At 46.8% G+C, this 12,066-nt stretch overlaps 1 long non-coding RNA gene across 1 annotated transcript in view; it reads left to right on the top strand.

The window, feature by feature from the left end:
• Positions 1–11,225, top strand: part of LOC117369438 — a 44,854-nt gene extending 33,629 nt beyond the window's left edge. The window contains exons 2-3 of the long non-coding RNA XR_004541142.1: positions 9,633–9,689; positions 10,849–11,225. This is a non-coding gene — a long non-coding RNA (uncharacterized LOC117369438). The remainder of the gene's footprint in view (positions 1–9,632; positions 9,690–10,848) is intronic.
• The last annotated feature ends 841 nt before the right edge of the window (positions 11,226–12,066 follow it).

Below are 12,066 nucleotides of genomic sequence, written 5' to 3'. Positions count from 1 at the left end.
AGGGGTGGGCAACTCCGGTCCTTGAGAGCCAGAATCCAGTCGGGTTTTCAGGATTTCCTCAATGAATATGCATTGAAAGCAGTGCATGCAAATAGATCTCATGCATATTCATTGGGAAAATCCTGAAAACCCAACTGGATTCAGCCCTCAAGGAGGGACTATGAGACCCCTGGTCTAGATCAGGGGTGGGCAACTCCGGTCCTTGAGAGCCAGAATCCAGTCGGGTTTTCAGGATTTCCTCAATGAATATGCATTGAAAGCAGTGCATGCAAATAGATCTCATGCATATTCATTGGGAAAATCCTGAAAACCCAACTGGATTCAGCCCTCAAGGAGGGACTATGAGACCCCTGGTCTAGATCAGGGGTGGGCAACTCCGGTCCTTGAGAGCCAGAATCCAGTCGGGTTTTCAGGATTTCCTCAATGAATATGCATTGAAAGCAGTGCATGCAAATAGATCTCATGCATATTCATTGGGAAAATCCTGAAAACCCAACTGGATTCAGCCCTCAAGGAGGGACTATGAGACCCCTGGTCTAGATCAGGGGTGGGCAACTCCGGTCCTTGAGAGCCAGAATCCAGTCGGGTTTTCAGGATTTCCTCAATGAATATGCATTGAAAGCAGTGCATGCACATAGATCTCATGCATATTCATTGGGGAAATCCTGAAAACCCAACTGGATTCAGCCCTCAAGGAGGGACTATGAGACCCCTGGTCTAGATCAGGGGTGGGCAACTCCGGTCCTTGAGAGCCAGAATCCAGTCGGGTTTTCAGGATTTCCTCAATGAATATGCATTGAAAGCAGTGCATGCAAATAGATCTCATGCATATTCATTGGGAAAATCCTGAAAACCCAACTGGATTCAGCCCTCAAGGAGGGACTATGAGACCCCTGGTCTAGATCAGGGGTGGGCAACTCCGGTCCTTGAGAGCCAGAATCCAGTCGGGTTTTCAGGATTTCCTCAATGAATATGCATTGAAAGCAGTGCATGCAAATAGATCTCATGCATATTCATTGGGAAAATCCTGAAAACCCAACTGGATTCAGCCCTCAAGGAGGGACTATGAGACCCCTGGTCTAGATCAGGGGTGGGCAACTCCGGTCCTTGAGAGCCAGAATCCAGTCGGGTTTTCAGGATTTCCTCAATGAATATGCATTGAAAGCAGTGCATGCAAATAGATCTCATGCATATTCATTGGGGAAATCCTGAAAACCCAACTGGATTCAGCCCTCAAGGAGGGACTATGAGACCCCTGGTCTAGATCAGGGGTGGGCAACTCCGGTCCTTGAGAGCCAGAATCCAGTCGGGTTTTCAGGATTTCCCCAATGAATATGCATTGAAAGCAGTGCATGCACATAGATCTCATGCATATTCATTGGGGAAATCCTGAAAACCCAACTGGATTCAGCCCTCAAGGAGGGACTATGAGACCCCTGGTCTAGATCAGGGGTGGGCAACTCCGGTCCTTGAGAGCCAGAATCCAGTCGGGTTTTCAGGATTTCCTCAATGAATATGCATTGAAAGCAGTGCATGCACATAGATCTCATGCATATTCATTGGGGAAATCCTGAAAACCCAACTGGATTCAGCCCTCAAGGAGGGACTATGAGACCCCTGGTCTAGATCAGGGGTGGGCAACTCCGGTCCTTGAGAGCCAGAATCCAGTCGGGTTTTCAGGATTTCCTCAATGAATATGCATTGAAAGCAGTGCATGCAAATAGATCTCATGCATATTCATTGGGGAAATCCTGAAAACCCAACTGGATTCAGCCCTCAAGGAGGGACTATGAGACCCCTGGTCTAGATCAGGGGTGGGCAACTCCGGTCCTTGAGAGCCAGAATCCAGTCGGGTTTTCAGGATTTCCTCAATGAATATGCATTGAAAGCAGTGCATGCAAATAGATCTCATGCATATTCATTGGGGAAATCCTGAAAACCCAACTGGATTCAGCCCTCAAGGAGGGACTATGAGACCCCTGGTCTAGATCAGTGGTGGGCAACTCCAGTCCTCGAGGGCCAGAATCCAGTCGGGTTTTCAGGATTTCCCCAATGAATATGCATTGAAAGCAGTGCATGCACATAGATCTCATGCATATTCATTGGGGAAATCCTGAAAAACCAACTTGATTCAGCCCTCAAGGAGGGACTATGAGACCCCTGGTCTAGATCAGGGGTGAGCAACTCCGGTCCTCGAGGGCCAGAATCCAGTCGGGTTTTCAGGATTTCCTCAATGAATATGCATTGAAAGCAGTGCATGCACATAGATCTCATGCATATTCATTGGGGAAATCCTGAAAACCCGATTGGATTCAGCCCTCGAGGAGGGACTTTGAGGACCCCTGCGTGTGAATAAACCACTGTGTGTCTCCTAAACTGTTATACGTATTTGGATTTTTTTTAACCGCCTTTATGAAGAGATTCACCTAAGGCGGCGTAATGCAAGTACAAATTCAGCATAAAACTTATTAACAGTACTGAAATTCAAATAAGAGAGAGATAATACAATGTCAGCTTAATACTTATGAATAGGGTTTTCAGATTTTCCGTTTGAAAAATCTGGACCCTGTAGACCCGCCCCCAGGCCTGCCTATCCCCCCCCCAATACCTGCCTTAGCCCCACCCCAGGCACGCCCCCTGCTGCCTACTCTGGTCAGGCAGGAGGGCAACTGCCCATGCACACAGTGACGTCATCGTATTGCCCTCCTGCCCGACAGCGATTTCGAAGGAGGCTTTTCAAAAGCCGGACAAAGTGCTGGGTTTTGAAAAGCCGTCCGGATCCCCATACATGTCCTCGAAAGTAGCACATGTCCGTGGAAATCTGGACGTCTGGTAACCCTACGTATGAAACATCTATTAAGCACATTCTAACATTCAAATAACAGAGATATGATGATGATGCTTTTGTACAATCTATAATAATAATGATAATAATAATAACTTTATTTTTGTATACCGCAGTACCAGAATAGTTCAGAGCGGTTTACATGACATGAGTCTGTACATCTACAGCGAAATTTACGAATAAGTCAATCAATCAATATAACTTAGCAAGTCGGGAGCAGGCAAGAAGGAGATAGAGAGGTTATAAACAAGTCAATCGGCGTGGCTTAGGAAGTCGGGTGCAGGTAGGGAGGAGGTGCAGGTAGGAAGGAGGCAGGTAGGTGGGAGGAGCAGGAAGGTGGGAGGTACAAGGCATAGTTAAAAGTAGAGTTACAAGGAGGGCGGGAGTCAGAGATATTTGTCAAAGAGATAAGTTTTGATTGACTTCCTGAAAGTTTGGTAGGAGGGAGAATTAGAGATGAGAGTGGATAGACATTTGTTCCATTTGCATGCCTGGAACGCCAGGGATCTGTCAAGGAATTTCTTGTAGATGCAGCACTTTAGGGATGGGAAGGCAAACAAGTGGGCGTTACGTGTGCGGGTGGGGCCAGGACGGACAAAGTGATCTGATAGGTAGATTGGAGACGAGCCTGTTAGGGTTTTGAAGCAGATATTAGATGGGGACAAATCCGTTGGGATAAACAGATGGGAGGCTAAACACAAGGCAAGTTAGTTCTATAATTAAACAAGCTATAAGCCGAATAAGGAACTGATTTAGTTACAGTGTGCAGAATGAATGTTTAGTCAGTCACTCTATGTTTTAAAGGCTTGGGTGAAGAGCCAGGCTTTCCCTCGCTTCCTGAAGTAGAGGTAATCTGGGAGTAAATTCCAGAGCGTGGGGGCAACTCCTGAGAAGACTCGCTGGTGGGTATCGCATCGTACAGTCTCTTTCGATGAGGGTACAGAAAGGGATGCTCCTTGAGAGGACCACAGAGGTCCCACAGGGTCAGTTTATTCTTTAAGCATTGCGTGCCGTCCAGCTACATCCTGCAAACCTTTACTGCCCAGGGGTCAAGTTTCAACCTGCGCATTTTGGAGCACACGATTTGCCCACGTTTCAACGTGCACACACGCTTTGCTGTGAAACTGGCCACAACGCTTTACATTCCTATGCCTGCTTTTCCTGTGGGCACAAGTTTCTCTGACATGAACAGAGCGTCAATTTGAAATCACAGTCTGTGAGTGTTATCTTCTATGTCCTGCCTGGGAACGCTTCCTCTAAAAGGGGTAAAAGCGCTCAAAGGCAACGAAGCGCAGACTTTTAGTCAAAGACATTCTCCCCCTGGATACAAATAACATCAGCAGCTGGAGCACTTTACGGTGAGGTACAGAATGACATGGGGGACAAATTTGTCCCCGTCCCCACAGGAACTCGATTGCCCTGCTCCCACGAGTTTTGTCGCTGTCCCTGTCCCATTTCTGTAAGCTCAGCCTTAACTGCACAAGCCTTGAACACTTATGATTTTAAAGCGTTTGAGGCTTGTGCAGATGAAGACGGAGCTTAGGCATTGGTGGAATGAGGCATTATGACATCACAATCTGAGCTCTAGAATGTTGCCACTTAGGACTTTAAAGTGTTTGAGGCTTGTGCAGATAAGGATGGAGCTTAGGCATTGGTGGAACGAGGAATTATGACATCACAATCTGAGCTCTAGAATGTTGCTACTTATGATTTTAAAGAGTTTGAGGCTTGTGCAGACGAGGACGGAGCTTAGGCATTGGTGGAATGAGGCATTATGACATCACAATCTGAGCTCTAGAATGTTGCCACTTAGGACTTTAAAGTGTTTGAGGCTTGTGCAGATAAGGATGGAGCTTAGGCATTGGTGGAACGAGGAATTATGACATCACAATCTGAGCTCTAGAATGTTGCTACTTATGATTTTAAAGGGTTTGAGGCTTGTGCAGACGAGGACGGAGCTTAGGCATTGGTGGAATGAGGCATTATGACATCACAATCTGAGCTCTAGAATGTTGCCACTTAGGACTTTAAAGTGTTTGAGGCTTGTGCAGCTGAGGACGGAGCTTAGGCATTGGTGGAACGAGGAATTATGACATCACAATCTGAGCTCTAGAATGTTGCTACTTATGATTTTAAAGGGTTTGAGGCTTGTGCAGACGAGGACGGAGCTTAGGCATTGGTGGAATGAGGCATTATGACATCACAATCTGAGCTCTAGAATGTTGCCACTTAGGACTTTAAAGTATTTGAGGCTTGTGCAGATGAGGACAGAGCTTTAGGAATGGGGCAGGGACAGGGAAAGAACCCACGGGGGATGGGACGGGAAAATGAGTTTCCGTGGGGACGTGGAAAAATTTGTCCCCTTGTCATTCTCTACTGTGAGGTACTTTTCAGCCATTCCATCTGTGTTCAGGTCACTCGGCCCGAGCCCAGCCCTTATAGTGTCAGGCCCACCCAAAATTCTCATGTCCGTGTTTTGCCCCAGCGGCAGCAAGAATTGCACCTTTTCCCACTTGCTCCAGCCTGAGGCACTGTCTATGTGCTGGTGTTGCTCTGGCCTCCTCCTGCGCATGTGTAAAAATGGAGCATGCACAAGAAGGGCAGCAGCAGTGCATGGACAGTGCCGTAGGCTGGAACAAGTGGAAGAGGGTGTGGTTGGTGGGTTACCAGACATCTTTTCAGAGGACTGTCCAGGCTTCTGGACGGCTTTTGAAAACCTGGCACTTTGGATTTTGAAAAACTTCCAGCTCGGGACCACATGGATGCAACAAAGTGATGTCATACGCTTGCGCACGTGCATGTGACATCACCGCGTCACCTGTGCGCGTGCACAGATGCCCTCCCGATGTGGCTCCAAGCATGAGAAGAGGTTGGGGATGGGGCTGGATGGAACGGGGCGTGCCTGGGGGGGGAGGGGCAGAACCATGGGTCTGGATTTTACAATCGTAAAATCTGGTAACCGTAGGCTTGGGGATTCCTGCAAGCTCAGGTATTTAATGCTTTGAGTTGTCCTGGGGGGGGGGGGAAATATAAAAACCACATGTGCTCACCCAGTTGGCCCAATAACCCACCCCAAATTTGAGGTCTGGCTACACCACTCATACATTATACACAAGAAAAGGAAGCAGAGCCTTCAGAGCACAGGAAATCTTTTGCTGGCATGAGCCTTGCTGGTTTCCTGCCGGACAGGATCTTCCCTTTCCAGTCAGAGTCCCTCAGCACTGATACAGCCAGAACATAAGGCTGACCTGTGCGAAAGCTCACATCACACCCGCAGCTTCACCGTGAGCAAAAACCCTCATAATGTGTTCACTTAGACAGAATTATGCACCAATTAGTTTTTTAGTCCGTTATATTAACGGGTGCTAGCAGCCCTTCTTCCTTACTTGTTTCTCTCCCCTGTCCAGCAGCACCCCCTCCCTTCTCTGCTCCCACTGTCTAGCAGCAGTGATTCTCCCTAACTTTTACCTCCCCCCCCGTCCAGCAGCACCCCTTCCCTGCTCCCCCTGTCCAGCAGTAGGCCTTTTCCCTTACTTTTACCTCCCCCTGTCTAGCAGCACCCCTTCACTGCTCCCTGTGTTCAGCAGTAGCCCTTCTTCATTGGTTTTACCTCCCCCCATCCAGTAGCACCCCTTCCCTGCTCCCCCTGTCCAGCAGTAGCGTTTCTCCCTAACTTTTACCTCCCCCCTGTCCAGCAGCACCCCTTACCTTCTCTGCTCCCCCTGTCCAGCAGTAGTACTTCTCCCTACTTTTACCTCCCCCCTGTCCAGCAGCATCCCCTCCCTTCCCTGCTCCCCTGTCCAGCAGTAGCGCTTCTCCCTAACTTTTACCTCCCCCCTGTCCAGCAGCACCCCCTCCCTTCTCTGCTCCCACTGTCTAGCAGTAGGCCTTTTCCCTTACTTTTACCTCCCCCTGTCTAGCAGCACCCCTTCACTGCTCCCTGTGTTCAGCAGTAGCCCTTCTCCATTGGTTTTACCTCCCCCTATCCAGCAGCACCCCTTCCCTGCCCCCCTGTCCAGCAGTAGCCATTATCCCTTCCTTTTCCCTTCCCCCTGTCCAGCAGCACCATTTGTTCCAAATTTCAACGGTCTCTCCCTATCATTGGGCCCTCTCCTCCTCTTCCCGTTGCCGCATTTTTTGGTTTTTTTTTCGTGTAGGCCGGCATTGGTTATTTTTTTCCTGATGAGGCCAGCTTCCAACCCGCTGAACCCGTCGCCTGCGCCACACACCTCAAACAGCTGCACGCACCGCAAATAGAATATGGCCACGGAAGCACACATCACAGCGGCAGGGATCACGGCCTCCTAAGTGCGCATGCGCGCTCAGGGCTTTATTATAGAGGGTATCCCAAAAGGTCCACGTAAAATACAAAACAACTTTTTCTATTACGATCTCTACCAGAAAAGGAGCCTGAGACTTTTTGAGCCATTTTACCCATTACGGGTCTTTTTTTGAACCAATGTTCAAAAGCTCACATTCACCTCATTGGCCCAAATTCCACCCAACCACCTACTTATTGCGACTTATAAAAACGTGTGAGAGTATCTCTGTGTTAATTACACCACCTGAGACAATTCCGGCATTTTTTTTCCGGTTTTTCATAAAAATAAATTTCTTAAAGAAAAAGATTAGATTGAATTGAATTGAATAAAATAAAGTCACGATAAGTAGGTGGTCGGGTGGAACTTGGGCCAATGAAGAGAACGTGAGCTTTTGAACATTGGTTCAAAAAAAGACCCGTAGTGGGTAAAACGGCTCAAAAAGTCTCAGGCTCCTGTTCTGGTAGAGATAGTAATAGAAAAAGTTGTTTTGTATTTTACGTGGACCTTTTGGGATATCCTCTATAATAAAGCCCTGAGCGCACATGCGCACTTAGGAGGCCGTGATCCCTGCCGCTGTGATGTGTGCTTCCGTGGCCGTATTCTATTTGCGGTGCGTGCGGCTGTTTGCGGCGTGCGGCGCAGGCGACGGTTTCAGCGAGTTGGAAGCCAGCCTCAACAGAAAAAAAATAAACAATGACGGCCTACACGAAAAAAAAATACCCCGTGGCAACGGGAAGAGGAGGAGAGGGCCCAATGATAGGGAGAGACCGCTGAAATTTGGAACAAATGGTGCTGCTGGACAGGGGAGAGGGAAAAGTTAGGGAAAAGCGCTACTGCTGGACAGGGGAAGCAGGGAAGGGGTGCTGTTGAACAGGGGGGAGGTAAAAGTTAGGGAGAAGCGCTACCGCTGGACAGGGGGAGCAGGGAAGGGGTGCTGCTGGATAGGGGGAGGTAAAAGTTAGGGAGAAGCGCTGCTGCTAGATAGTGGGAGCAGAGAAGGGAGGGGTGTTGCTGGACAGGGGGGAGAAACAAGTAAGGAAGAAGGGCTGCTAGCACCCGTTAATGTAACGGGCTAAAAAACTAGTTGGTATATAATTCTTTCTAAGTGAACACATTATGAGGGTTTTTGCTCACGGTTAAGCTGCGGGTGTGATCTGAGCTCTTTGGGAAATGTATATAGCAGAAGTCATTGTATTGTGTTCAACAGAAGAGGAAATGCATTTCTAGCTTCATTTCTCCAGTGTTGAAGTACTTGCTGACCCTTGCTGTGGCTGGTGTGGATCCCCGAGCGCCGCCAGCTGAGGACCTCCTCCAGAGTCAACCAGAGCTTCCCTCCAGCAAGCACAGCAGTCGCTGGCAGCATCCCAGAGCCACTGAGGTGCCAGTATCTGTGACTAAGGGACGCTGCTACTGTCTGCCATGCTTGGCGAAAGGGACCTCTGGGCTACCTTCAGAGGAAGTCCTCAGCTGACACAGCATGAGGGTGCTCATGAGCTGGAGTATTGATGTACTTAGAGGGGATATGATAGAAACTTACAAGATCATGAAGGGCATAGAGAGAGTAGAGAGGGACAGATTCTTCAAACTTTCGAATAATAAAAGAACACGAGGGCATTCGGAAAAGTTGAAAAGGGACAGATTCAAAACAAATGCTAGGAAGTTCTTCTTTACCCAACGTGTGGTGGACACCTGGAAAGCGCTTCCAGAGGACGTAATAGGGCAGAGCACGGTACTGGGGTTCAAGAAAGGATTGGACAACTTCCTGCTGGAAAAGGGGATAGAGGGGTATAGATAGAGGATTACTGCACAGGTCCTGGACCTGTTGGGCCACCGCGTGAGCGGACTGCTGGGCACGATGGACCTCAGGTCTGACCCAGCAGAGGCATTGCTTATGTTCTTATGTATTGTTAATAAGCTTATATTGTGTGTTTATGAAAAATGAATGGAAGAAATTGCATTACAATTAGTACTATTATTATGGGGCGGGATCTAGGGCAGAGCTTGGGTGGTATTGTTAGACTTAGGGGGTACTTGGCTTGAAGAAGTTGAGAAACACGGGTCTATGTCACATGATAGTGGCCAATATTCTGCGGCTGGCCAAGTTCAGCGGCCAGATGGACCCCCTAAAAACCAGGTTTATCTTTGGCCTCTAGGACTTAGCCAGCCAGCTGATGAATTTTGGCTTAGCCAGATGTATTTCAGCTGCCTCCCCCCCCCCCTGAAATTCAATGCCAAGCGCTGGCTGTCTCTTTCCCCTCCCCACCCAGAACAACCATAGCTGATATTGTAAAGCAAGTGACAAGCAGAACAGGGCCAGAGAATTTTCGTACTTTAGAATTTTTCGGTTTTTGGAATGAGGTGTTGACAGTGGCATCAGCAATTCATATTCATTGGCTGTTGTGACCGCGCAGGGTTTTCTCTGCTGCATCCTGCCTTACTGACATCACTTCCTGTTTTCTTTCCAGCTGGACATGACTGAGAGAAGCCTGCGCCCTGCTGCAGCCATTGGCGACACCTCAGAGGTACACCGGTGTGAGCTAAGATTAAAAAAAACTGAACTAATACCAAAATAGAGTGAAGTCTTTAAGATGGCTTTGGAGCCAGGTTTTACTTTTGCTGTTAAAAGTGAGCTTTATTTGTTCAAATTAGTAATGCATCAACTTTACAAAAAAATTTCGGCTTTTGGGGTTTTAGAATTTTGGATAAAGGATCGTGAGCCTGTACTATGGTCTAGAACAGTGGTTCCCAAACCTGTCCTGGGGGACCCCCCAGCCAGTCAGGTTTTCAAAGATATCCCTAATGAATATGCATGAGAGAGATTTGCATACATGTCACTTCCATTATATGCAAATCTCTCTCATGCATATTCATTAGGGATATCTTGAAAACCTGACTGGCTGTGGGTCCCCCAGGACAGGTTTGGGAACCACTGGTCTAGAAGATTCACTAAGCCTACCTATCAAGTTCCGACCACTAAGCGACCCCTTTACGATCCAATTTTCCTCCGACCCGATTCACTAACCTCTGTCCCGATCATCCTCCGATCCGCGCATGCAAATGAGGGGGAACAGCATTCAAATGTAGGCAGGCTGCGATTCACTAAAAAAAAAATTGGGCTGGGCTGACCGATCCAAAAATAAGCAACTGCTCAGGTCCTTCTGCCGCCCTGCTCTCTGCCCCATCTGCTCTCTTCCTCGCAGTGCAAGTCCATAGTTTTAACCCGCGGGTTTAAAGCGTATTAAAACCACGGGCTCGCAAAAAAAAAAAAAGTTTTTAAGAAAAGTTAAAAGCTCTGCCGGGCACGGAGGGCCAATGCATGCGCAGACCATCTCCAGATAGTCAGCGATCCCTGCAGTCAGTTGGGGGCATGATTCCGATCGCCCTCATGCGCACGAGGGTGCTTCGTGAATCAGCCCCCCAGTCATGGATCGGATCCCTCACGGATCGAATCCGATCCGTGCCCTTAGTGAATCTAGCCTGGAGAAAAGGTGAAAGACCGAAAGGATACGTTTTGACAGCTCTACTGCAGAGTTTAGCGATCTTCTGCTAACAACCGCCAAGAGAGTTCAGCGCTGAGGGGAGGTTGGGGGAGCGGGTGGGTGGGTGGGTGAGTGGGAGGGAGGTGGAGCTGCAGTAGACAGGCCCTATTCTCAGTGCTGATAAATGAACTCTTTTCTTTAGAAACAATAGATGGATCCGTCTGGAGCCAGCGATAAGACAGTCCTAGCCACCCTCTCCAGCCACCAGAATGGCAAATGAACCATGAAAAGCCCCCGAGCCGGCAGGGGCTCTTTCTTACCAGGGTCCCAGGATAAGCCACAAAATCCTTTAGGGATTGGGTCCTCCCTTTTTGGTCAATGCCTTTTTTCCTCAGGCTCTCGGGTTATTTGATATCTTGGATTAGCCATTCAAATGTTAGCACTAATACACATGAAATAATGTGAATAAGAGAAACAGAGTTAAATTAAAACAACATATGATACTATTTTATTTGGCACAACAATGAGAACAAAAAGTCAAATTTCGTCACATAATAATAAACTTTTATTCATATTAACTGGAGTTGCAATTCAACAAATAACATGTAACTGGAAAAATTATGACAGATTAAGTTATAACTTTTGGTGGAATTCGGTATATATAAAATGGAGCGCACAATAGCAACACAGAAAGGTTATCTTGGTAAATTTCTGAAGATTTGGAGACCATTAGCAGATTTTTGTAATGATTGATAACATTTTCCCATAATAAGAGATTTGTTAAGAGGGGGATGTGGGTGGGTATTATTTTATTTACCTTACAATATGTATGAATTAATTAATGCATTTTGAAGTATTAGGTTAGATTTTCTGAAATAGGAAGGGAGGGCTTGGGGGGGGGGTTATTTTATTTATATTTGTCATACATATTAAATGATTTACATATTATCTAAAACATTATAAAAATATGAATATAAATATGATATATTGTACTTAAAGTATTCATGAAGGAAAATCAAGTGTGTGTTTATAAGATTATATGTATTTTTCTGATACACTTGTTGTAATATGAAAAAATGAATAAAGAAATTTATAAAAAAAAAAACAAAACAACATTTTTATTTATTTATTCATTCATTTTTACAGTCCGTCCTAGGATAGATACACAAAGTTTTCAGGAACAGAGATACATACGCTACAGAGAATAACATGCTACAGGATCAAAACACAAAGCTATAGGATCAAGAACTTACAACTTATAGAGAATGTGCTTTGCAGAATCGAAGAAAATAAATCATAGAGACAAGAATGGGTATTGACATATCTGCAGCGGACGGTAGAATGCTCATTTGTTATTTTTGTTTGAAAGGCTAAAGTTTTGTTTTGTTTTTTTTTAAGCAAGAGGGAAACAATGGGGTCA

The sequence above is a fragment of the Geotrypetes seraphini genome, chromosome 11, assembly GCF_902459505.1.
Source record: "Geotrypetes seraphini chromosome 11, aGeoSer1.1, whole genome shotgun sequence".
Classification (NCBI taxonomy): domain Eukaryota; kingdom Metazoa; phylum Chordata; class Amphibia; order Gymnophiona; family Dermophiidae; genus Geotrypetes; species Geotrypetes seraphini.
This window is presented reverse-complemented; position numbering and strand designations above follow the sequence as displayed.